Raw genomic sequence first — 25,141 nt, 5'->3', positions numbered from 1 at the left:
TAGCCCATAATTCATAACATCCTAAATTTAGGAAGGTGATCCAGCCTCCCTAAAGATCATAAGCATCCTGATGTACTCACCATGACCCAATCAAATGAAAGACAGCAATGATGCTACAGTTCAGATGAGTCAATTAGAAATGCCATCTTGCTAGAGGGCACCTTTCACCACAGTCTGCATTGCCCAGAAAGCAGTTCAATTAGACAGATAATGCAGTCCAAACAGAAAATTTCCCAGATTTCCAGTATAAAGACCAAGTTTGAAATTGGTGTGCATCTTATTTTAGATTTGATTATAACATGGTTTTCTGCTGAAAGGCATAAAATTTTGTTTGAAAGAAATATTTCAATGATTCATATTAATTTCTTCCAGACATAAAAGCCAGCATAGAATAAACCATGAAACTGAAGTTAGGAGAATTTAAAATTAATTGTTTTAGACAGAAGTTTTATGGGAAGGAATGGAAGCAAAAAAATTCTTTTCCGATCTGTTTATGTTAAAGCATTGTTGCTTGCAGCTGGTTACAACATTTTCAGACTTTGGTCTTATGAAATGGTATAAATGACACTAGCTGAAGTTGAAAGGTCTCAAAGAGTCAGTAACCTCACAGCATGATAAGCTGAGAGAAAAGCACATTTCAGGGCTTTTGTGTGTTTTGTGATATGCAAAACAACTATACTTATGAAGCTTTCATTTTGCTGTAATTCTTGGAAAAATTTTGCTGCTGTTTGAGTCTATTATCACCCTGTTGGGCTGTCACTTGTAACAGTTTGCAAACACTCAGCTTAAGTGAATATATATAGAAAACCTTCAGAACGACCCATCCTGTGACTCTACAGGTGGAGGTGGATGATGATAACTTTTGGAAATGTTTATTATATAATGCCTGATACATTTTTGTATGTTTAACATGCTTTACTATTCCAATAATTTTTTTTCTTCAATTCTTTCAAAATAAACACAGTTTATAAAAATACTGGTATAAGTAAGTGAGCATGAGACATGATAATTATCTGGGCAACTGTGCATGCAGTCTCATAAAAGGTGGAGGCATCATGAAAGAACACTTATTTCTTCACAAATACCTGAAACCGGCTATCAGTAAAGAGGAAATGCCAGAAAGAAAGTCATCATTCCCAACAAAAGGCCATAGATTCTCGACTACTGTCACTTTAATAGTTACATCTATAACACTTTTTAAAGTTTCCAAAATGAACAAGGGTACTTATTTTACCACAATAAAACAGTTGCAATACTTAGCAGGACATTACATCGCTATTGCCTTTACAGATTATTAGTAAAAAGTTTTCATATGAACCCCTAAGAAACAAGACTCCCTGTGTGGGTATGGTAATGTGTATGCTACTAACTTAATTTCAGTCACTTACTGCTGAATGTCAGTCACTTTTGACAGAGAGCTGCAAGTACCAAAAATACGTAAGTTCTTATGGCTTTCAGAGCAATAGGTACTTGTGAAGAGAAGACCATATTAATCTCAACAGAAGAAAGGCCGCAGCATGAACTCAGCCCATCATAAAGGCCAGGGAATGCAGAGGGGAAAGAGACGTATGATTGGAGATGTGTGTGTACCACTGGGAAAAAACCAAACCAACCAGCCAGCTCTGGGAAGGGCTCTTAATTCACTGCCAGCTACAAACTTGTCAGTAAAAGAATGAAATTTACCTGACTTGGACAACTTCTTTCCACCTGCAGCTTAGATAAGAGTTATACCTCACCAGCACCGGCCATCTGAGAGTTAGTTATTTACCCAAACTAGTCATATAGGTTATGTCTGTAGTGCTGAATGAAACAGAGCTCTGGACAAGCCCCCAGCCCTGAATGTGAGTAGCACTGAATAGCCATGACTAATAGCACTGTCGGCTCTCCAGAAAACTTAGGTACTTGTTTGACAAGGACTGCTTCTACAAACATGATACTTGGGTGTGAGATATTTAATAAAGATGGATGGAGTTCTGCTTCAGATTTTAATTGATTCTGGTGCTCACTGAACAACTTAAATGTCATTAATTGCATCCACATCTTATACAGTGGATTTGGCTGGGAGAAAACAAGTTGTAACAATCCAAGGCACTTCCAGGAACACAGTAAATAATTAAGTAGTGTGAGTAAGTAGGTATCCAGTGTTTGAGCTCATTCCCTGACAATCTTTTATTTCACAGTACAGTATCTATAGTCAGTGGAGCTAACGGACATCTCCAGAGGATGAGATGAATTATCCCAGGAAAGACTTACCTCTGCTGTTGATCATAGTTGAAATGTAAGCAATACGCTTAGACTAGACAATCAGCTTTTAAACAGTTTAAATTAGGTATGATTAATCCCATCCTGTAAGCTACTGAACTGCTCTCAGGGCACCTGTGTTCCTTGTACAGTCAATGAGGAAGGCTAGTTTTTTTTGAAGATACCATAAGGAAATCCAATTAGCTTAACTTTTCTCATTAAACTGACAGAGGCAGAATCACCCTCTTGAGACTTTTACGTGAAACAAACCCTTACTGTTGACTATCCAGGAAACCTAAGCACTTGTTTTAGAAAGATTGCTTCAACAAACTCGGGGCATTTATGTGTAAGATGTCTAATGAAGTTGAACAGATTTCTGTTTCAGATTTCATTAGTTCTGGTGTTCAGTGAAGAACCTTAACATCGTTAGAACTATTAAAGTTTAATATGTAGTATTAAAATTAATGTTTATACTGTCATTTTTTACCATCTGTTACCACAATGGCAGAAGATCAAAAAATGACAAAAGGCATGCAGGAAGAAACAAAACATTCTAAAACTTCCAATTTTTCACCCATATCATTAACATAATTTGTATTATTAACATTAATGACTTGTCTAAATTGAGGAATCTAGGAACATTTCCCAACTAGTGGATCCAGGTGTATAATCCAGCTGCTTCCCAATTGGATGACAGCAGTTATAGGCCTTTGGATAAGTAGAGAAGAAACTGTGCTATATTCAATAAGGCCCCTTGCTTGGCACACCTTCATAATTTATTCTGTGGAGATTTCAACAAAAGTTTAAGAATGTCAGGCTGTGTGTGTATGTATATACACACAGCTACAGCTACATATCACGTATATAGATATATGTAAAAATACTTATTTTGGTACATTCATAAAACATTATAGGAGTTTTGAAACCATCTTAACTAGAAGGTCATTTAAGCTAGAAGCAACATGTAAACAAATAATACAGTAGGAATCACACAACCTCCCTGGAAGTAAGATGAGGTCTACTTGATGAATTTGCTCTGAACTGCAGGATAAGTCAGGGTAAGAATAACAGCAGATGAGAGGAAAAAAAAAAAAAAAGAAAGAAAAGAAAGAGAGGATACATTTGTACCAAAGGGAAACAAAATTGCTCAAGGCTGTAGCACTGTGGAGGCTTGGGAGAAATGGCAATATTTTCCTGTCCCTGGGGAAGCTTGAAACTGATTCCAAAAAGGCAATACTCTAGGATGGGCTGTAGCTGAATTGTTTCCTCAGTTTTTATGGCTAACACACACATTAGGAAATCCTTATGGCCAACCATGAGAAGACTTCAAGAAGTTATTTTAAGGTATAGTTTAAATTTGCCTTTTTTTTAAAAAAAATAATTAATGGCTTTTTTAACTTTGTTTCAAATTCTTTCGTTCAGCAGTTTATCCTTCTCCTTTGCTAGGACTAACTTGTTTCCTCCTTTAGGCTTGTCTGCAACTTCAAGCAGAATTGCAGAAAAACAAGTCACAAGCACTCCTATTAAAGTGATGCTCTTTCTTTTGGTTATCCTCCGGCTACCAATCATCTAGGGCAAACCCTGAGGCTACATCTATCTGAATAAACAAAAAGGACAAGGCAATGCCAATGGCAAACACACTCATAAAGCTAAAACCATTTCTCATTCCCACACAGGGTGGCCTCTTGCTTACTGCCTAGCAAAGAACAGTCTCTGCCCAGTGGTATTCCCTAGACAGCACCTAGATATTGTCTGATAGAGCCTTAGTTAACAAGGACCAAAAGCATAGGAGCTTATATGCTAGCAAAACACGTTGTACAGGAGTTTGCGTGCCAGTAGCACTTGAGCAAGTGCTATATGGCCTCACTCTGTTAATTAGTACAGACATAGCAGCAAGGTCCAGGCATGATTCAGGGGACAGCATTTTTTTAACACTTCTGGTTCCTTAATCTCCATAAGTTATTACAGCTTTTGTATCTATTGTGTAATAGAAATCCATACTAGTAGCTAAGTAGAGCTAAAAGAAAAATATCAATACCATTCACTTTTCCACAGAATATTTTAGGGTTCCTTCCAAGCCTGCTTTTCCCCTCCATCTCCTTCTTCCAAAGGCATACTAGGAAAAAATAAAGTGAAACAGTGATCTTTAATATAGAGAGTTACTATTTCTAATATAAAACCAAAATCAACCTCCAAAAAAGAACAGCAGTGGAGTTATGTAGAAAGTCTCACTGAAAACATACTAAAAAGACCAGATTTATTAGACCAGATTTATTAATTAGTGGTACTGAGAGAAAACCCCGCACATATTAAATTACATTACATTATAGATAGCTGTATTCTTAAGATACTCAGAATAATCACTTTGATTTATGATGTACAACATATTAATTGTCTTAGCGATGGTATGTCACAAAATACCTAAAATATTTTAAAGTATTCACAAGTGGCTGCATTCATCAAATTCTATACTTTAGGAAAAAAGTAATGAAATACACAGAACAGACGTGTTTGGAAGCAGGTCTGTGTTTTCAACACTGTATGTTCAGTAGTGCAATATTTGGCTGGAAACCAAAATCAAAAGTTTTAGCTCATCACAGGTTTCTAAAGAATTTTGTTCAGATGAGCCTCTACTGTCAATGCTGTTTGAAGGCTGAGATTCTAACTTACAAATCAGGATTTAATCTTACTCAGCGTTTATATAAGGTTTCAATAATATCTGGGATCTCTCTTTTACACATTGGAAAGGAACAGCTAACAAATTATTCAACCAGAATTCAGTTTTGGTTGGCAGAGTTTTGTCTGTAATGTCATATACATGATACTTTCTCTAATGAGTTCAAGCATCCTTAACAGATACATATGATATTAGGCTGTTAATTCCTCAGACAAAACTATTTACTAGTGCCACTCTAAATTTCAAGCAGTCTGAAGTGGAGTAAAACTGATCCATGGAGTTTTTGGTTTCTGGACAACCATTTGTTTAAGACAGAAATTTTAGGGTAAGTGAAGTAAGCAAAGCCAGCCAAAATGAAATGACTTTTCCAAACAGACATAGCAACAGTCACTGCACATACTTTGTCAGTTCTATAATTTTACTTTCTAAAAATAGGAAAACTAGTAAGTTAAAGTTTTTTTTAAAGTTTCTATTGGCAATATTTTGATAAAGATGTCACTTGAAGATGACAGAGCTACTGAAAATTTTAGAGCTGCAAGGGTGGGAAATTAAAGGTTTGGCCCTGAGAAGATATATGTATTTATCTATGAAAATATTAATAATGTATTAATCATTGTTTCAAATTGACATCTGATGGATCACTCCACATCTGCTATGACTATCTCTATAGTAGATCTCAGTCTATAATCACCTGATATTGCAGTTTTTTCCACTAGGGGAAATATTAACAGAATGGATGTATTGTAAACCAAAAACTTAAACAGCTTCTCATGCTTATTAGTGGAAGGCTGAACATGATTAGTGAGGATAAAGTTATGAGGTAAAATTCTGTAAACAGATATGTCTATCAGTTATACTGATCAGCTATACCTTAAATTACACACTGTGAGTGCTGTATTGTTTTTATATGTATGTTTTTGAGGTAGTAACATCTTCCAAGCACAGAGGAGCCCCAGGCAAATGCAGCTTTGGAACATGCTCTTGTTACATTACGTCCTTCCCAAACTCAGTATTTAGTACAACACACATTCAAATGCTAGTTCATATAGCACAGTTCCACTTACATACACAGATCTTGCTGTTCAGCTATTTCTGTATGAATTGTGGGTTTCGTGCATGCATTCATTCTCTTGAAGTGATGAAGTTTTCCATTTGATGCATACAGACATCCATAGAAATGACTTTATAGTATCTGTAAATATTTCAGAACAACTGTTGAAAATCACAGAGGAAAAAAAACAAGCCGCCAAATAAAAAAAGAAAGTCTAACATTCAGTAATCCAAAGTACTGTAGATAAAATTAATGCTGGTGTATTTTCACAGTAATTTAGGCTCCGATAGACTTAACTCAAATGATGGTGAAACTGTTACACATTAAAATACATAATCCAATAAATCTAGCTTTCTAGAAAAAACAGGCAAAATCCACTCTACTGATTATATTAAAATGCAAGGCAAAGCTTGAAAGTACAGCTGGATGACAAAGGGCAGGATGTGCTCCAGTCGTTTCTTTTGCAATCAGTGGACAGAAACAGGTGATTCTTTGGTGTAATTTATCACGCATTAATAAAGAAACCTAAGATGGCCAGATTAATTGTACCCCAAAAGTTCTTCTCTCCTTTGGTTACGAGGACAGCCTAGGATGACTAGCTCAGATGCAATCATTTACACAATTGATGCCTAAAGTCTTCTGAGAGGACAATCACTATGGAATGAAGCTTTTTCAGTTGTATATACTTGAAAGTTTTAAATGTAAAAAATTTGAAACCTTTATGAAGGTTTCAAATGAAACCTGAATTTATTAATTCAGAGATTGATTTAACATGCAAAGTAACCAATTAATGAAAGAATAGTTTGTTTTCCAGTTTTAATAAAAAAAATATTTTTTTATTTTTATTTTGAAAAAGCTCGTACTATTTTCCAGCTGTTTTCAAAGCAATGCACATAATGTATGGAGTATAATGACGCTCTCTATGCAGCTGGGATGAAGTGGGGATATTAGCTTTGTTTTATTTACACAGTTAACACTGAAATGTTAAATATAGCTGAAATAATTTTTTCAAATATGTCTTTTTCTAAAATTCCTTTTTAATTACCACTTGGTCCACATAATTAATAAGGACTGTTTAGTTAATTTGCATTAGCACAACTTTGGTGTCTTAATACATAATATAGTCTGTAAAATTATTTATACCATTTAAAAATTATTTATATTCTGTTTATATTTGGAAGAGATCCAACATTACACTTCTCATTAAACCTAATTTCTTCCATCTTTATATGTATATATTGTATTTCAGTAAACCCATGAGGTGGTATTTGTTACATTAATTTCTTAAACTTTAAACATAAGGCCTTTGGCACATTCTGAAATATGAAGAATAACCCTTTGATTATCAGGAAGCTGCTCCAAGTTTAATGTATGACTGGATGTTGCAATTATTAAGTAACCACTGGAAATTTTCTAAAATAAAAGCACTCTGTCTACAGACTTGCCTCAAAACCACAACTTTCATGTAAAAAATGTAGAATCCAACATTATCAATAGCAAAAATTGCCATTTGGTGTAACTCGGAAAGTGATCTCTGCCCAAATGTCATTAAAAGCACCCATTTAAGGCTACTTACAGGTCAACTGTGTTTAATTCCAGAAGCACTCAACTATTCTCCATTATAAAAGTTATGTGTTAACTTGATCATTCGTGTGTTGGTATTTCCTTACCATTTTGAAAAGCTGAAAAAACCCCCCAACTATGTAAACCATTAAACCTTATTTAAATTTGGTTTTGGATGCCTGTGGAAATTTTTTAACAGGTACATCTGCAGTATCAAATAGCATACCTCCCCAGTCCACTACTGAGCTTTTATCTCTTTATCATTCACACAATGTAAATGTTGGCTCATTTATAGGCTTTCTTCTAGAAAAAAAAAAAACCAAAACACCAAAACCACCCATTTTCTTCTGAAACAAAGCCAGATACAGGTTTGGAGATAGTTCACTCTACTGGCAGTTCTAATGTTTTTTAGGTGTAAGACTATATGGCTGTTAGCAGAAAACTTTGTAGTCTACTTGTGCATGCATGGGAATATGTATCCACACCAGAGGTTTGAGAAAACAAATCTGTACAAAGCACAAGTGGTACTGGTTATTCATTTTATCAAAACACTAGCAAAATGAGAACATTCAGTTGTTTTACATGGAAAACATAAAAAATGTCCTTTATCCTGTAAAAAGCTTGATAACTTCTACCTGTGCTCCCTTTTTCTTGTTTAGCTTAAGCTGCTGTGTGCCTTTCTCTGTGACGTTAGAAACAGCTGGCGAAATCCCTGTGGAGGACAGTACACACCTTCTCTGGTGTTTGCATCTCATTACCTTGTGTTGCTGTGCCAGGCTTGTTGCTGGCACGTGTGCTTAGCACAAGATGGAAGTGAGACATCATGATAAAGTTTTTACCAAGGCTTCTATAAAGGTTTGAGGGAGATGACCCCACCATCTGCAAAAGAAGAACCACTCCTTGGCTCCCTGCAGAGGCTGTGTGCCTGGGACCACAACCCTTCCACCCTTTATCATTCTCTGATGCTACTCTGTGCTTTCAGATATTCCCATATATCTCCATTTATGTTGGCAGCATGAAAGGTTTTGTCTTTCCTCAAAAATGCTTAACACCACTAATAGTGCTTGAATAAAATCTGCATGCATTTTTTTTTTGTGCTTCAGTACAGGCTGTAGAACAGTAGTAAGTCACTAAGGCAAAGAAAAACATCATTCAGTCATGCTATTTTTTTTCTGTTGCCACTTTGCTTTTAGAGAGGATTGAGAATTGGCATCATATCCATGGGTAAGGAATTCCCTTAGGCCATTCTTCACCCCTTAAAAATGTGTTAGTACATGTTTCTTGCTTAGTTATCTTACATATTGAGAAAACGAGCTTTTGTAGGTAGTATCTGCTTCCTAAGGAAAACTTGATATTCATGATCTTCTGTGGGTGACATTAACAGACTAAGCCATGGCATTCCTGATGGAAGCAAACTGAGGGCTCAGAACACAGAGATGATGTAGAATGAAACAGTAAACATTATTTAGCATGAGATTCAATATGAGTTAATTTTTACTTCCAGTCATTACAACTGACACAGAGACATGAATCCTAAAAAAACTATCAGAAGGTATTTTGATGTTGAAGAAACAAATACTGTAAGCTATGTTAAGTCACTTAATGTAAATGAGCTTTTTGAAGAACAAGAAAAAAGATATTCTGAGCTGTAGATTTAATTTATAAGTTTTTTGGGTTTTTTTATTAACACATTTAAATGTATGGTTAGTCCATGACTGTTGAATCATAAAGAGATAACTTCAGATTAAATCTTTGTATCAAATCTGTTACTTTAATAATGAACTCTCACACCTTTGGATCCTACAAAAGAGCACTAAATGGCTAAAACGCAGCAAACCTGGGATGCTCTTTTCATGTATTGACTATTACTTATCAATCAGTACTGATTTGATAAAAACACCCTACTTTCTTGACTGTCAGTTAAGCACCATTTGCAAAAAACGTAATGAGTTTTCAGCTGCTTACCCTTTCCTTCTTTGCTAAATATTGCAGTTGCATATTTTTTACTATAGGTGCCAACAGTAATGCTTCAAATTTTTCCTTTTGACTGAAGCTACAGTTTTTGAGAAAACTGACTCAATTTTACTTCATAAGATGTAAAGCATGAAAAACCATACCTTTCAGGACTAAACTGGAATTTGCTAGATTAACTTTTTGTTGTTCAAGACTCACATCTGCTTCTGGAGGAGGCCATTTGAATATAGTCAAGTGTATTACCACAAATTGAATTAATTTTGTGGTTTATATGGCACCTGGATAAATTAGGCTCTGTAGTTGAGATAATAGTTACAGTTCTCATCAGTAGTGCTGGTCCTTGATGATACTGAGGTAAAATTTCTGTGTTGTCTGGATTCAGATTTACCATTTGATTACTCCTAGTAAATATTCAGAGATGTACATCTTGCAACTAAGAGGCATAATATAACACCTATTTCACAGAATTAAGATCTTGTAACAGCATGTGTTGTCTAAGGCAAAGTATGGTCTCTTTAATACTAAGATTTAAAGTGCTTTAAAAATGCTACCCATACCTATTGAGCCGAGAGATTCAAAATAGGTCAACTAATTTATTTCATAAGTAGTTGCAGGACAGGGATGCTTATAAGCTAATAACTCCTGTGTTAAGGTTTATCCCAAAGGAATTTTATTCCAGCATAAAAACAAATGAATGCTTAATCTCATTCACCCAGCTACAAATGCATTTATAGATGCTGGGACATAGAGCAGTAATGTGCAACAGTAATAAACCGTGTGTTGTACTGTATACTTTGTACAACAAAAATACAAAAACTTATTTGTAAATTGCAGTACATTTTTGTGCTTTTCTGTGTACTCTTAATTTGCGTAGAAAGCCAGAACTGTCAAACTTGACAAGCATACCAATCATGGAGTTGCTAAATATTGGTTGGAAGAGGTTTCTGGAGAAAATTGAGTCCAATCCCTTACTTGAAACAGGACCGTTACCCCACTCCCAGGTCAGCTATGATGTCTGAAACCATCCAAGGACAGATCCTTGATGTCGCTGGCAACTTCTTCTAGTCTTGAACAGCCCTCCTGACTTTTTCCTCTAACGTCCAAACTGAACCTCTCAAGACAAAATGTGCTGTTTCTGTCCACTCTTTACACCATCTGGCACTATTGCGATCTTTGTAATGGCCCTTCAAATAGTTAGAAGCAATTACTAGGTTCCTCCTTAGCCTCTTCTTTCCAAGACCACAAAAGCCCAGTCCCTCAATCCCTTTATTTATTTTTTTTTGGTAGGGTATGTTTTAGGCCTCAGCCATCTCAGTCACCCATCACTGGCCCAGTTTCTCTTATAAGCAGGGCGCTCCAACATTGGCTGTGGTATGGCAGCTCCTGCCTGCCAGTGCTGAGTACAGGTGAACAGCAACTTCCCTCAACCTATTGGCTGTCCTTCTCGTAATGGCGCCTAGTATGTGGCTGGCCCATGGAAACACGCCCTGGGCTCACACTGGCCATGGCACCTGGTGTGACGGCCGACACTTTGCTGCAGGCCAGGCGCAGACCAGCTGCTCGGGGCACAGTGGGGCTGAGGGGCGAAGCCATCTTGGGTGCCCACCTCTGCCCTCCCCTGGGTGAGCCCCAGGGGGCTTCTGTCAGCCCCACCACACCTGGGAGCTTTCTGGCCTGTGACCTGACACAGCGCTAACTACTCCAGCAGCATTACCAGACGGGAAATATTTAAGCGATTCCTGTCTGAATGTAAGAGTTCTTTGTTCCTGGAGCAGAAAGCAGCGCGGTGGTAGGCCTGCGCCACCAGCGAGCTGTTTCGGGGCGCATGGGGTGCCCCGGGCGTGGCAGATGTTCGCTCTTGGCTGCCCAAGGCTGTAACCTGCCGAGAGTGACCGGGAAACGGCGCCCACTGCCGACCCCGCCGCCCTTTTCCGCTCGCCACAGCCCGCCTCCTGCCGGGACACGAGCTCCCTGGCCTAGACGGGGAGCCGCCGGTACAGACAACGGGCGGGAGGCGCGGGCCAGACCGCAGCCAGCCCCCTCCCGCCGCCCGGCCCGGCCCGGCCCGGCCCGGCCCGCCGCCTGCTGCCCCCCAGCGGCCGTCGGGCCGCAGCGGAAGCGCGGCCGGGCGGGGCGGCGGGCCCCGGAGGGCTGGCGGGGAGGCCGGGGCGGTCGGCCCCTTCGGCTCGTCCCGTCCCTCGGGCGGTGCGGAGGGCACCGGGCCGGGCGTCTGTGCTGCTCACGGGGCGCGGTCTCTCCCCGCCTGCGGTGAGGGGAGGGCTGCCGGGGCACCGGGCTTTCCTCAGGAGAAACGGCGCAGATGAGATCAGGGGAACTAAATGCAGTCGAAGGAGTTGAGCCAGAAGGGAATCCTGCGTGCAAACTATGATCGCCAGTAATCGCAGACTCAAACCGCTGTCAACAAAATGAAAATCTACAGCGGTTTTATACCTAAATCGGTCGACTCTTCGAGTAAGCACCGGTCTGTTCCTTCTACGTATTTGCTTCAGGGAGAGGGTCCCGCACGGCCGAGAGAGGGGGGTCACTTACCGAGCACTGCCTCTTTAAAATGCCATATGTAAAGTCTGCTTGCTAGGTCACTTTTTTTTTTTTTTTTTTTTTTTTATGGATACCAGATGTAGGGGAAAAGCAGTTTACGTTCCAACAAGTCTACAGAGTGGATGTACATTTCTAGCTGTATAGCAAAACATTTGCTAATTACAATACTTACTCCTTCCTTCTCTTTAAAGCATTGATACCTTGCTGAGTGTGCGTTTTGTGTTAAGTGTAACTCAACATTAAGGCATCAGTGCTGTTTTCAAAGAAACAGTTCAGTAAATGTTGGAAATTCAACTAAATTCACTAAATAACCTTAATCGAGGTAGGGAAGAGTAAGTTTTGGTTTTGTTTTCCCTATTTGAAAGCTGGAGAAAGTGACACCCGAGTTGTGAACAGATGGCATAAATCAAACACGAGTCCCACCTAACGTTGGTGTTACCATATAGTAATTTACTCAAATTAACATTAATTTTGGACACCAATATTACTGTTAAGGGAGTTTGTTGGAGGAATTTTGTCCACATGATATTTTGCTTCACTTTGTACAATTTTTTATTTTTTAAGTGGCTGGATAAAACCACCAATATTTAACTCATTTATAATTCTTACTTAGATGGAAGTTTTTTGTTTTATTTAACAAGCTCAGACTTTAAATAAAGCTTCTGGTAACTGTCTGATAAGTATTATCCAATGGATTATTTCTGTTCTTCCTATTATGCACTAGGCAGACTTGTCTGTCTTTACCTTTCGTCTAATTGCTTTTTTGGTCCTATTTAGTCTATCTTGCCTTTTCAGTAGGGTATCAATCAGCTGTTCTCCTATTTTTTCCCTGCCAACCCACCCAATGCCCACATGCATGGGAAAAGGGAAAGTTGCCTCACGTATTCTTGTTTGCCCAGCAGGCAAGTAGGAGGTGTTTTATGATACCTTATTCCTCTGTAATAGGGAAACCACAGATTCGCTCTACTACCTACACTTATTTAAATCTCTTTTTAATTCAGAAATCTATGTATACAGTTCAGGGAAAAGGTAGTTTTCGAGAAAGTAAGCAAAACTTGTAATTTTGGTCAGGGTCTAGCTTGTGTATACTTAAGGATTTAGGGTTATGTTTCCCTCTTTTTTCATAAACCCTTGAGAATGACTGCAGTGAAGGCTCATCATGATTTGTTTTATTCCCATGCAAGCTGTGATGTGGTGTGAAAGAGCTTATAGACCTTTCTCAAGCTTCAGGATGGAGGAGGAAACACAGTTTTCACTGTCCACAGGGGTGCAGCTTCTTTAACACCCCTTTGCAGTGCAAAGCAGTACTCCATCACCAGCTGGGAACCCAGGGAAGCCAAAACTCACCCTCTACTTCAGCTCCTGCAGCCCTGTAATCACAACTGCAACCTGCCTTACGCTCCCCGATACCCCTGGCTCACATTTCTCATGCCAGCTACCATCGCTGCCAGCTATCATGTTTTTACTACCAGTCACAAGCTACTTGCTCTTTTCAGTTATTGTGAGCAGACCCCAGGGCTTCCGCTTTCCCAGAGACTGGAGAACGAGGCTGCTTCTCACTGGCTTTCTCTCTCAAGCTTATGGTACTGTCTCCCATGGGGCAGCCCAGCAGCCTTTCCATACATGCTTTTAAGGTACCTTCCAGGAAAAGTTACTGGTTGAAATCCCTTCTGAAGGAGGCTGGCCAGCATTGCAGGTCCCCTGTTCCCCATGTGGATGCTCTAACCATGTGTAACCATCTCCCCCCCCCCCCCCCCAATGTTTCTGCTTTTCCTACACCACACCCTGGGAGGAAGATTTTGCCTCCTAAGAGGAGTGTTGTGAAGCCTGGAGTCAGGACTTTTTTCATTTGCACTTCTGCTCCTAGCATCTTCTGGCCTGCTTTGGGAAACTCGCTGTGCAGCATAGTAGCACTCCATCCTTCTGCAGACACTGATGCTTACAGTAAGCGGAGAGAGACTGTCTCCTAATTTAAACACTGAATTACTCTTTGAAGGATCTCAGAGATGCCTTAAGAGGAGGCTGTAGAGTTTTCTTCATGGATAGACTAGTAAAGAATTTGAATTAATGTTTTTAACTCTGATGAATGTTTCACATAACAGCAGTAGGAAAAAAACATTCAGGAAAAATGGCTTGTGAGAGGAGAAAGATGTCTTAGTCATCCCAGCTTCTGATGTTAACGAACAACACATAGTTGGTTATAGTGGGTGGTAAATTTCAACCAAAGCCTCTTCAAGAACCAGTTGTGTTGTTTTTTTTGCTACAGATTATATTCAGAATACAGGCTTCTAATTCACGTGCTAAGATTCGGGTTGCTGGGTTTAGATGGCTGCCCTTCTTGTCCTGCAAAGTGAAAATTAAGAGTCTAGGCTAGGCGGTTTGAACATGATGCAGAGGGCAGCTGCCTGTTAGAGAACAACCTGTTTAGACCCTCTCATGGCTCAGTATTCCTAACTTTGTTGGCTTTACCTGTATCATCTATAGGTACCAGTTACTACACACCTAACAAAGTATCAGCTATACAGAACAGCCTCATCATATGTATCGCACTTGAGTTTCACATGCATGGAATTTGAATTTCTGAATATTTTAATAAGTATTAAGATAGACAATCATTCCTTCTCACAGTATGCCTGCTAATGTGGATCCAGACTAATGTGAAATGATAAGAGGGATGGTGATTTCAATGGGTTTGTCTTCTTCAGGGGAAGTCATATTATGCCTGAAAGCATTTGAAGTAGGAGACCAAGCTGTAATTATACTTAAAAGGAGTTGTATTTTTCCCCTTGGGATGAATAATCTGGAAGAGAATCAAAGTCATAGATTTGAAGGAATGGGAAAAAAAAAGACTTTGAGTCCTCAGCTGTAACCAAACAGGAGGTGGTATGCTTTTTACTCTAGACTCCAAATGTTACTGCTTTTCCAAATTCCTGATCACTGAGGAAATACATAGTAATTCTTTTTCCCTAGAAAGTACTACTATTTTTCTTCTGAAATAATTTTCAACCAGTCATTAACCTGGAATATTTTATTCCACAGCATTCCACAGCAAATGACTTCTACTTAATTTGAGAACAGTAAACAAAAAGCTCTAGATATAATGATATTCAAAGATATTAAAACAAAAAAAAACCCCACAACCCGTCCAAAGTCAAACCTAACCAAACAACCCCCCCCCAAGAAAGTATAACAAATAAATCATTTCCTACAATGGTTAAACTTTTAATGTGGAAAATGTTCTTGTTTGTATAATGTACATGTACATTTGTGCATAGACATGTGCTTGAAGATGTCTGCCATAACTGACAACTGAGAGATGTATTTTCAATGATGCTGTGAAAGAAGAAAAATTTCTCAGTTGTTGGCAATTTTAGTTGTCTATATTATAAACTGAAGAATGTGAATTTGTCTAGGTTATATTACAAAAGAACAGTCTAGAATGAATTGTAACGATTTTCCTTGAAAAAACGTGTAGCAAGGAAGATTGCATATGTATATTTGTTTGCTTTATACCAAACTTATTTATCTTGTAGAAGAATTGCCAGTAAAATACAGTGGAAATGAGAGCAATCTCCTATGGATATTACCAACCTAACCACATTTTTATGGTTCTATGGTAGGATTAGAAAAAAATCCTCATGAGAAGAAAGCTTTAACTTGCTCTAGTAATAAACTGAAAACTTTAAAGAAAGATGTTTTAAATATTATGAGGAGAGACATTTTATCGTCAGCATATTTTTTCATCAATCACTCCAAATTCAATTTGCCAAATCCAAGAGAGTTTCCTGGAACTTCAAGAATCTGAACATGATGTAGGTAGAACAGATACATTCTTACCTCTTTTCTTAAGAAGAAGCAGTCATTTTGATAATGATCTTCCGCCAGTAAAGTAATTCAAAACCAACATTCAGAATTTTAACACAGTTTTAAGCCGAGTCACAACTTTGTTCTTTATTGAAAGCAAAAAGTGAAATGGAAGAAGAAATATACAGCTGCAGCAACAATAACAGGAAACCAGAAGAAAAAAGGGGGTGGATTCTACCTCTTGATCTGAATATGCTCAAGATAAAAGTAAATTTGACACACTTTGATAAGTAGTTACGTAACATGTCCTGCCATTTGGAGACCCCCCCCCACCTCCCCCCCTGCCCTGCCCCAGTATAACTTGGCTTCTTTAGCTCTCTGGCAATTTTGGAAGTAGCTTCTTAACTATTTAGACCTGGGCTGATTTGGGATCCTGAGTACCAGAACTTTTGACTCAGAATTAAAGAAACAGCAGTTGAGGAGCCCTACAGAATGACCTTTTTGGAGCAATCCCAGTTTTCCTATGGCCCCAGGACAGCAGAACCATATTGACTCTCCAGGAACCACAAGCATTAGTATTTCACTTTGGAAACAGTTCTCCTGCTTCTTCACTCCCAGGTTTTCAGTAAACTTAAAATTTGAAAAAATTTGGTTAGTCATTCATTTTTGGAATGAAATAAAATATTAGAAAAGTAGATTATTTTCCAAACCAGTAAATACTTTCTGTTTAAGATTGGGACCTTTATAATGTCCCTGAAGGTTTCCAGTTCTATTTGAAAGTGTAACTGCTACTGCAGCTGTCTTACAGGACGTCAGTTAGGTCCAAACTGTAGCACTCCTTCAGTTTAAAGGTTGATTTTGAGTTTCTTATTTCTCTCAGGCAAAAAAATAATTGTGAAGAATATACAGGAAGCATAGAACAAGAAAGAGCTATATCCTCCACTCTGTTATGGGTGCTTTTAAACATTTTTTGATTGCATGCTTTTTCTGAGCTGTGCATGCTATGCAGTATGTAGGATTGCATAAAATATTAATTTCAAAACTTCAGAATTTTGGCATAAAGAAGCATATATTCTGGGATCTACCCCAAACAAACAAAAAAAGAAAACCCACATGACAGAGCACTTCTTCATTTCCTCCCATATATTTGTATAAATTGCTCAGACTGTGTCTCTCCACACCTGCAATATGCAACACAAGGGGTTCATTCTGGTATGTCCCCACTTCAGCCTTGACCAAAAAGGAATAAAGACAGAAGCTACTGAAGTCTGGTCACCAACACTTGCCCAACAAAGGGTATCTGGGCACTGGATAACATCTGGGATAGCTTCTGTACTAAGGTTAAGTTTCTACAAAATCTACAGGCAGCTGTTCTGTGGTTTTGGCTACCTTAATGCTAAAAGGAGTATTAATTACTTGCTTTACCATATTATTTACTGAGTTTCCTTGAAAGGAGGGCCAGATGCTCACATACTGTAGTTATGGACAAAGAAGGCCTGATTAGATTAAACTGTTACAAGGGGCAAATTAGATTTTCCTTAAGGACTCAAGAGCTTTCATGAAGTGTTAAAACTTCATTGTAAGTAAGGTTGTGACTGATATTTCTCCTTTAATCTGGTTTTGGTTTTGTTTTTTTCTTTCATCCCTGCCATGGTCATGGTTTTTTATATGTGACTGTTAAAACCAGGTATTTAGTCCCACGTTCTCTTTCAATCAAGACGTCCTCTATCACCTGCAGTTCCTCTCATGGTGCACACAAATGTCAATTAACTTGGAAGCAACAAGGATGAGCTCAGTTTTGGTATTGAAACCAGCTTTTCATTGTTATTCAAAACCTGCAACTAAAATAATATAGTACTAAATAAAACAACAATGACATGTAAGTAGTAATTTAAAGTATATTTATCTATCTAAAAGGTATTTATGTTCTGCCCTTTCATGTTGACTATGAAATTCGGAGGATTTTTTTCTGAAGAGGTCCATATTAATGCTTATAATGATACCAAGTGGTGAAATAGTGGTGGAATAGTAAAATTTAGCTGGAAAATGGACAATACTTCATTGCTACCATGAGTGACATGGTTTTATGTGGGCTTTGGGGTTTTGTTTTGCTTTAAACTTGAATGTAGTATCAGAAGAAGTGGCAGGATCTCTCCTGCGTGCCTTTACTAGAGCAGGTACTTCTGCAGTGTCTTCAGTTGAACTGAAACGAGGTTTCAGCTAAAACTGACACATTTTTTCTCAATTCAAAGGAGAAGGAAATTGGTTTTCTACTAGGAAAAATGGCTACTGCAGTCAATTGTTTCCAGTAATTTTGAAGTAGGCCATCCCTAATTACACATGTACAGCAAGAGCAGCAGTGCAGGTGAAATTTTACAGCAAATACAGTCCCAGAGGAACAGTGACAGTACAAAGAGAAGGTGGCACACAAAACATGAGAAAGATACAGAAAAGAAGTCAAGGAACAAAATATATGTTGCCATGAAACACTTTGAAGAAAAATATGCAGAGACAGCAAGAAGGGGAAGATTGCTTATAGTGACATATGAGGGAATGAGACCTCATGAGTTACTTGGGACTCTTGGAAAGGAAGTTTTTGTTAGAAAAATGTTTGAAGCTCTTGGCTGTCACTTCTTTCACTGACACCCTATATGATAGCCAGTTACTCATTATCAAATGTCTAATTACCATTATATTTTACATTGAGTTGAAAAAAAAAGAAAATATTTCCTTTGTGCTAATCTAGATTTGGTGTGACAAAAGAAGAAATATATGGAATATAATGAGTTTGCTTATTTTTATGTATATCAAGCATGCTATCTGTCTTATTTTTTCAAATCACTAAAACAACTGACGAGGAAGTAAGGGGTGCTTTTGGAGACCCAGTGAAATGACGCAGGTTTAGAGATGAGGTTTAAACAATGTGAAGGAACTTCCATTGCACTTAGTCTCAGTGTGCTTCAGTCACACACTATATACCTATACACACACACACACAACAACACACACACACATAAACACACACTATATACATTTTTGCTTTCAGGAATGGACAAGTTGTCTAAGTACTAGTTTTTCAAACGCTGTGCATCTTTTTCCATATGTTTGGTTGCTTGCCCTTAGGCAGCACCTTCAGTGTCAGAATTAATTCTCTATCTATTCTAGTTAGATCCTGTTACAGCATCTCAGTTTCAGGACCGAACAGCCACATCACTACAGCCAAAAGTAACTTCTGAAAAAATTGGATTTGACTATCAGAATATGCTCTGCAAGCAAAGATTGCTTAAACTTGGCAAAGTAATGCTTTTAATGGCTGTGGTTTGGTTTTTATGATACACCAGTGGTATTAAATTCATGGGTATTACCAAGACTAGCCAATCATTTAAATTCATGGGTATTACCAAGACTAGCCAATCACTCAATATTGGAATATAAACCATTTATTTTCTTTATGTTTCTCTTCATGTGTACAAATTACAGCAATCAAGACAAATCATGTGTTGTTTTTAACAAGTCTCAGTGGATCGATGGCATTTACAGTAAGAACTGATTATACATCACCCCTAACTTCCTAACATCCTTCTGGATGCCCCTGAAAAAAATTGCATGGCTGGAAGTGCTTTTCAGCAGGCATCCTGGTCTGGAGGGCGGAGGATCAGGACTGCAGAGACATCGTGAGTGAACTTCTCTTCAGTTTAGATACAGCTGTAATTTTTATTTGGTAATAACAACACAGGAATAAATACAATGCGCATACAATATATATTTTCTAAACAAGGTGATAATATTATGGAAAATTATAAAGGATCACAAAATATGGCAATTCTGGTATTTTCAAAACTGCTGTCAGGACATGGTTAAGTTAGTTACTAGCAATGCCAAAACACACATAAGCAAGTTAAGAAACCAATATTAACCATTTATGAAAATGTACTTTCTTGTCATCTTGTTTAGGTGGGTACTGTGTTCATTCATGTCCACAGACCTGTAACAGAAGCTGTGTCTAATATATCTAAATAGACACACGATCTAACAGTTAGAATAAACTATTTCAGATAAATTGTGCCTTTTGTTAGTCTCCTAGACTTCTGGTTTGTATTAAAATATGTATTAATCACCTGACAGTAAGTCTCTGCATATTGTCTAAAAAATAGTTTTCTATTTTCATTTGTCTTCTTCTTTATGTTTTCTTGAGTATATTATTTATTGTCCTCTGTCTTAAACTTAATTATTTAATTACTTAATTTATTAATGGTACAAGAAATTAATAAATATTTAGACTTTCTATTTGCTTTTTTTTCTCCTGCCCCATCTCTTTCAGCTAGCTGTACTGCTAGCTACAATATTTGTTCACTGAAAACTCCCATTACATGTCATTTTTTGGAGATATTTTTAGACAATTAAACATAAGATTTTATTTTATCTGACTTTTAATTAAGTAAAAACAATAAGATGTTTATGATTAAAGTCTTTTATAATAATAACAACATTAATATTTAATACAAACAGATACTGACAAACTTCATGAAGTCTCTGTTACAGGTATTATTGTTATATTATTACCTAAGTTAATGCTGATTATCTTATAAAAATAAAAACTTTGAGAAAAGTGAATGAAACATAACTGGAATAATTTAGTTTCCAGAGGCCATCCAGATTCCAAATGCAGTACTCATGTCAATAAAGGAAAGTTTTTCTTTTCCTTTGTTTTGAAAAAGTCTTAAGTGTTTTAATCCAAAAATCATTAAATTTGTCTCCTGCTAGACTACCCAGATTCACACTGCTTTGTGGCCTGGTTCTTAATTTTGAAAGTCAAACAGCTTCAAATGCAAGGAAACAATCTATAAAAGACATCAGTTCTTTTCACTCTGTTTTTCAGGAGCAAAATGGCCTCTGACCAAACTCCTTGCTGTCAATGGATGATTTTCTTTATTTCCTGACAAAATATAAAATTATATGCTTGTATTGCTTTGCCTCAGTGAAAAAGAATTTAGTAAGTTTATAAGCTATGTGTCAGAAGGAAGGCAAAAGTGAAAATTAGTGAGTTCTCATCTCCTCAGAGAGATACTAAGACAGTAATAAAAAGCAGTGAGGGCTGATGTTTCCCCCACTGCGCTGGCTGTCAGTATGTATTCTTCTCTTCTTGAAGTGGCAGAATACCAGCTATGCATAGTCATATCACAAATCCACAGAATAGCTGAGGTTGGAGGTGACCTCCGGGGGTCAGCTGGTCAAACCCCCTGGTTCAAGCAGGGCCACTTACAGCAGGTTTATCAGGACCATGCCTAGATGTTTTTTTAGTATGGCCAAAGTGAGAGACTCCACAACCTCTCTGGGCAACCTGTGCCAGTGCTCGGTCACCCTCACAGTAAAAAAGTGTTTCCTGATGTTCAGAGGGAACCTCCTGTGTTTCAGGTTGTACCCATTGCCTCTGGTCCTGTCATGGGCACCACTGAGCAGAGCCTGGCTCTGTCCTCTTTGCACCCTCCCTGCAGGTATTTGTACGCACTGATGAGATCCCCCAGAGCCTTCTCTTCTCCAGACCAAACAGTCCCCACTCACTCATCCTTATAGGAGTGAGGCTCCGGTCCCTTCATCATCACCTTTGTGGCCTTTAGCTGGACTCTGTCCAATACTTCCAAGTCTCTCATACTGGGGAGCCTAAAACTGGACCCAATACTCCAGGTGTGGCCTCACCAGTGGTGAATGGAGGGGAAGGATCCCCTCCCTCAAGCTACTGGCAACACTCCTTCTAATGCAGCCCAGGATACAGTTAGCCACCTTTGCTTCTGGCTCAGGCTCAACTTGGTGGCCACCAGGACTCCCAGGTCCTTTTCTGCCAAGCTGCTTTCCAGCTGGTTGACCCCAGCTTCTACTGGTGCCAGGGGCTGATCCTCTCCAGGCACAGGGCTTTACACTTTCCCTTGTGGAACCTTATGAGGTTAAATGTTAGTGTCTGTATTTTCTTTTTTTTTTTTAATTTATTTTTTATTTTATTTATTCATGTAGAAGCAATTCACATTCTTGCTTCTTTGAGACGGTTAATACCTGTACTTTTTGCCATGTTGAGAAAGTAGGATCACTGCTTTGCATGTACAGATCAGCCTGCGTTTAACTGCACTTTAGGAGTCTGAGATTAGCACTTGCAATGGAGTTTGCTACACGTGAGTTAGGTTGCACTAATTGACCTCATACTGGTTTAGAGGTTTTTATGCTCCATTTGCTATTTTCCTGACATGTTCTGAACGTAATTTTTATTCATTTGAAACAATAACTAGAACTCTTTAATACAAAGGGATTGTAAGTGAAACATAATAATTCTTTTACCATTAGTTCATATCTAAATCTGCTTAGGGTAGTCACCTTTATGATTAAGAACAACAGTTGAAAATAGAGGTCCTGATTCAGGAAAGTACTTAAATACATAATTTAATTTTGAGGCCTTGACAGTCCAAATGAATTCAGTGTCTAAACTGCTTCAGTATTATAAAATGTATATTCCTATTATATGTCATATGAGAATCAGAACTCATACCTAATACCTTCAGTTATTTGTGTTAGACTTGCATATTCCATTTATTTCTACATGCAATCAACTGTGTAGCTACACAGCTATCCTGCAGTGCATCTCACTTATTTCTGTTCATCTAATCAGCAAGTTTAATATTTTTGGTGCCACTATCTAAAAAGAGTACTACTTAGTATTAATTAGAAATTCAGTTACAGGTTTTGGATGCACAAAGTGAATTGTTTAGAACAGCTTTTTCTTTTATTTGCTACAACAAACTGAAAATTCCACTAACATTTGTTTGGCTTATACATATATGGGTCACATACGGTATTCAACGTATGCATGCATGTGTTTTATTGTGTGTTTTATGCTTATACTTTTATATCCAGCTGATTTTGTGACTATGACACATTACGTCGCCTAGAAAACACAATATATGTTTTTCACGTGAAAATATAGGAATTATAAATTAAACCGTCGTATTTATTTTGCCGCAACATACATTTTTTCCTCTAGATGGCAATATATTGCAAGAAATATTGTCAATCTGCTTGCAGTGCTTTTAAGCATTGAATTTGAAAGTCTCCAGAAGGTATTTAAAATGAAAATACTCTTCTTTTCACTTGATTTTGTTTTTAGGGTTGATAAATGTAACACATTAGATAATGAAGAAAATAGATTAAAAATTGGAAGAAGTAAATGAGTTAAAACCATCAGATATAGTACATGCAATACTTAAATACTTAGCTATAACCAATGGTCACGTGGACTTTTACATCAAGGTAGCCTGTATATTTATTTCCCAGGTGTATTATTATTTTTCACATTTTTTACTGGAAGAAATGGGTCTTTTATGTTTCCATATCAAGACTTCAAAATTCCATATTGTCTCATTAAATGTTCTGTTTTGATCACCAATTAAAATACAGTATAGCAAAAGTAATATTCCAAAACTGTGATTAATACTTCTATGGAAAATGAAGTGCAATATATTAGAGGTAGCCATGTTTTTGTAGATGTGATGATTTAAGAATATAACAAGAACTAATCTGTCAAGAGGGGTAGTATCTTTCTTACACCAGTTGATATAAGCAGGGCATTAAAATAAACATGTTTCCAGGCATCTCAGTCAAAAATAGTAACACTGTATTTTCCCCTTGTCCATACATTTTAGGGCTATTTTTTTTCTGTTCTAGCATACTGTAATAAAAAAATAGACTGTATTGTCTTGAAAATGTTAAATAGAAATTCAGGATTTTCATGATAGCAATGCACCAGCATATAGGAGGAATCTGGAGCTTATATGTTTATATGTCTGCTTTTCGAAAATACTGCCTGCACCTACTGAAAAATAAATGGAGACATTATTTAAATTCAACTATACTAACTCACTTGAGATAGCCTTTTTTCTATACATAAATTTGTTTGATTTTTTCTCTGTAAAAATATAAATACTGATACTTTGTTGGAAGATTTTTTCCTTCACTCTTTTCAGCAGAGTCTGTCAGAGAAGTAAATCAACCCAGAAGGTTTATTCATCGTTTATCTTCCCCTGAAACTTCTGGTACTGATTCCTGAGGAATTACTCAGAAGAAATGTTTTTCCCTCATTTCTCTTAGGTAAGGACACGACCTGGTGGCATGATTATGAGGACACTGAGGACAAGTTCTGCAGCTGAGGAGGTCAACCAGCTGTGAAGTATGGCCATAAGACAGAATGGGAAGGGGCAGGAAAAGGTGGCTGAAATGGCAGTTTTATGGCAATGTGTCTGCAAATTTATGTAAGTTATTATATACTTTGCCTCAGGAAAAACATGTGGATTTAGGGCTAGATTTCTCATCACTTTATATTTGACCTCTTGAAAAGGATGTGTCTAAAACCCTTGTGTTGAACTGGTATTGTTTGGTTTTTGGATCTAATTAGGAGGAACAGGTGGTACCTGAGGCTATAAATACAGAAGGAGAAGGCACAGGTGGATACTGATAGTGGGAAAGCTGTGGGCATTTGCTTTGAGATGGCAAAAAGATGAAGAGGACCTAACGGTTGACTACAGATTTTAAGATGACTCAAGTAAGGAACAAGAGTAGAAAAAATGCTAGCTGATTTCACCGCAGCAAACAGATAAAAGCTGCAGATATGTAAGAGTTAAGAGTGGAGGAGTTTGGAGTTTGCTACCTGGTTTCTGTGAGATAAAAACCTGAAGGTTAAAAGACTAGTGGAGTGCCTGAGCTGTTCAGGGTAAAGCATAGGGAGATAGATGTATCTTCCTGTGGACAAAATGCTAGTAAAGCAGGGAAGTTAGTGCAGGAAGAAGGGAAAAAGGTGGAACTCCAGGGTCCCTCTTAGCTAGTTAGAATGCAAAATCCCGCCCCCCCCCCCCCCCCCCCCCCCCCGAATGGTGACAGTTTAGGAAACTGTTGAATATAATAAGTTGCTGTGGTGTACGCAGACTTCTGGAGCCTGTTTGTGGTGTCCAGCAACTAAGTGCTGCAAGTACAGGCAATACTGGAGCTGAGCTCTGTGGTGAAATCCTTGATTACTGGAAATCCAAGATTACTGGAAAGCAAGTCTGAGAGTAAAAAGGACTAGGATAAAGGAAATGTCCATCGCTGGTCTAGAATAGAGACATATAACTACCAGGTGCTTGTTCTTTCCACTGTCTCATTTCTTCCTCCTGTGATTCAAAAGACTACTTTCTTCAGGATTTAGGGTGGTACAGATACCCAGGTGTGATGCAGCTCTTTGAATACAGCCTTTCTTT

The 25,141-nt window shown here is 37.9% G+C and overlaps 1 long non-coding RNA gene across 1 annotated transcript in view; it reads right to left on the bottom strand.

Moving 5' to 3' along the window:
• LOC130145116 (uncharacterized) overlaps positions 1–16,012 on the bottom strand; it is a 32,654-nt gene extending 16,642 nt beyond the window's left edge. The window contains exons 1-3 of the long non-coding RNA XR_008820379.1: positions 15,903–16,012; positions 5,983–6,110; positions 4,280–4,357 (exon numbers count right to left, since the gene is read on the bottom strand). This is a non-coding gene — a long non-coding RNA (uncharacterized LOC130145116). The remainder of the gene's footprint in view (positions 1–4,279; positions 4,358–5,982; positions 6,111–15,902) is intronic.
• Between the last annotated feature and the right edge of the window lie 9,129 nt (positions 16,013–25,141).

Source organism: Falco biarmicus, chromosome 2 (assembly GCF_023638135.1).
Source record: "Falco biarmicus isolate bFalBia1 chromosome 2, bFalBia1.pri, whole genome shotgun sequence".
Taxonomy (NCBI): domain Eukaryota; kingdom Metazoa; phylum Chordata; class Aves; order Falconiformes; family Falconidae; genus Falco; species Falco biarmicus.
This window is presented reverse-complemented; position numbering and strand designations above follow the sequence as displayed.